Source organism: Penaeus japonicus, unplaced genomic scaffold (assembly GCF_977035675.1).
Source record: "Penaeus japonicus unplaced genomic scaffold, GWHDUDI00000001_assembly GWHDUDI00000003, whole genome shotgun sequence".
NCBI classification, from domain to species: Eukaryota; Metazoa; Arthropoda; class Malacostraca; order Decapoda; family Penaeidae; genus Penaeus; species Penaeus japonicus.
Window position 1 is genome coordinate 7,003,334 of NW_028234405.1, and position 2,500 is coordinate 7,005,833.

General features: G+C 37.0%; 1 protein-coding gene and 1 long non-coding RNA gene across 3 annotated transcripts in view; one reads left to right on the forward strand and one right to left on the reverse strand.

Annotated features, from left to right (window-relative positions):
* Window positions 1–2,500, forward strand: part of LOC122260256 (uncharacterized) — a 213,206-nt gene that overhangs the window by 168,519 nt on the left and 42,187 nt on the right. The window lies entirely within an intron of this gene.
* Window positions 1–2,500, reverse strand: part of LOC147472092 (uncharacterized) — a 33,084-nt gene that overhangs the window by 2,016 nt on the left and 28,568 nt on the right. The window lies entirely within an intron of this gene.

Below are 2,500 nucleotides of genomic sequence, written 5' to 3' on the forward strand. Positions count from 1 at the left end.
GAGAGAGAGAGAGAGAGAGAGAGAGAGAGAGAGACAGAAAACAGAGACAAAGACAGAGACAGACAAAGACACAGAGAGACAAATAGACAAACATAGAATAGGAAGACACCAAGAAGACAAAAAAATAGATAAAGAGAAGGCAAAAAAAAAAAAAAAAAAAACGTCCCGTATAGAATGAAACAATTGGAAAACGAGTGAAACAAAGAGACACCTATGAATGGGTCGCCACTGTAACATTACCTCGCACATTCCATTCCCATTAGGTTTCGCTCACACCATTTTTTTTTTTTTACCATATTTTTTTCACTATTTTATTTTATTACATTATGCGCTGGGAGTGACATTGTAGAAGATGGTGGTTTTGAACTTATTCTACTTATTTTTTTAATGATTTTTTTTTGCTTTTAGAGCTTTCATATCTTTATTCATTTATTCCTTTATTCATTTACTTATTTCTGAGTGTGTTTATTTCTCTTCTCATCTTTGCTAATAGAAAAACATTTCATTCCAATAAACATTTTGCGAACAAGGATAAAATTATGATTATTAAAAAAAAAAAAATAACTTGACAAGAAAAATGTGTTATAATCTGCCGGTTTTGGGTAAGTTTAAAAAACTCTTTATGAAAATGAATATCATACAGGTCTGAAATTCTCTGAAATATCTAATACAGCGAGTTTGATGACCCTGAATTTCAAGAAGTACAGATCTCTCTCTCTCTCTCTCTCTCTCTCTCTCTCTCTCTCTCTCTCTCTCTCTCTCTCTCTCTCTCTCTCTCTCTCTCTCTCTCTCTCTCTCTCTCTCTCTCTCTCTTTCTCTAATTCTTTCTCTTAAATTGTGCTCTCTCTCTCTCTCTTCCTCTTCCTCTCTCTTTCTATATCTATCTATCTATCCGTCTATATGTCTATTACTTTCTCTCTCTCTCTCTCTATCTATCTATCTCTGTCTCTCTCTCTCTTTTTGTCTCTCTCTGTTTCTCTCTCTCTCTCTCTGTCTCTCTATCTGTCTCTCTCTCTCTTTCTCTCTTTCATTATCACCATTAGCCATTACAACTATATCAATTCATTACTATTACATTTCTTTCATCGTCAGTTACTCCTAAGTCTCCCCTTCAAAACTCACCAGAAGTCCATTCATTGAACCCGTTTTCTATCCCCAGGCTGTCAGTGCTTCCTACATGATATCTATTCCACTTTCTCGTACATATTTTGCACTTTATAATCTCCCTACCACCGAAATACCCGTTCTAAGGGCGCGGGGGGGGGGGGGGGGGGAGCGAGAGAAATATTTGATATAAAAAGTGGGTTGGGAGGAAAAACGTGATGGGCACTGCAAAAGTTTCACTGATTTTCTCTCTCTCTTTCTCTCTTGTTTATATATATATATATATATATATATATATATATATATATATATATATATATATATATACATATATATATATATATATATATATATATAAATATATATATATATATATATATATATATATATATATAATATATTATATATATATATATATGTTCATTTGATTCATTTATTTTATCAAATATCATATAAACATATCATATTCCATTTATCCCTAAATCTCTCTCGTCTCTCCTCCTCCCCCTTCTCCTCCTTTTCCTCGCCCCTACCCCTCCCTCCTCCCCTCCACCCCTCTCTCCCCATCTCCTCCTCCTTCTCCCTTCTCTCACCTTCTCCTTCCCATCACTCCCCTCCTTCTCCCTCCACCCCTTCCTCCTTTCTCTCCCCATCTCCTCCCTCCTCCTCCCTCCACCCCCTTCTCTCCCCATCTCCTCCCTCCTCCTCCCTCCACCCCCTTCTCTCCCCATCTCCTCCCTCCTCCTCCCTTCTCTCACCTTCTCCTCCCATCACCTCCCTCCTCCTCCCTCCACCCCCTTCTCTCCTTTCTCTCCCCATCTCCTCCCTCCTCCTCCCTCCACCCACTTCTCTTCCCTCCTCTTCCCTCCTCTTCCCTCCTCCTCCTTCTCCTCCTTCTCCTTCTCCCTCTACTTTTGCCACTTTGCTCTTTTTTATGAGCTGACCAGTCGTGCCCATCGCCAGCCAGTGTTACCAAGTTGTCGTGTAAACTCATTTAAACAAGAAAAGGAAGAAAAAAAAATCGCGGAGGGAAAGTTTTTAAAATGAAATATTTTATTAATCTATCTATTTTTGTACATTTTTATTATTTGTTTTATTTATTTTTGTTTATTTATTTTCTTTCATTTTTCTTTTTTTATCTTTTAGTTCTCTTTTTTCTTTTTTTTTTCTTTTTAATGTTATGTCGTATTTAAAGTATTCAGAGTTTCATGAATAATACAAAAAAAAAAAAAGGAAAAAAAAAACATGATAATTACAACAACAAAAAATAGGCCTAAAAATAACCGGAATTTGACGCCTATCTTGTGTGACTATTTTTTTTTTTTTGGGGGGGGGTAGGGGGATAGGGGAAGTGGATGAGGAGAGAGAAGTGAGAGATGCAAAAGAGAGGGCGACA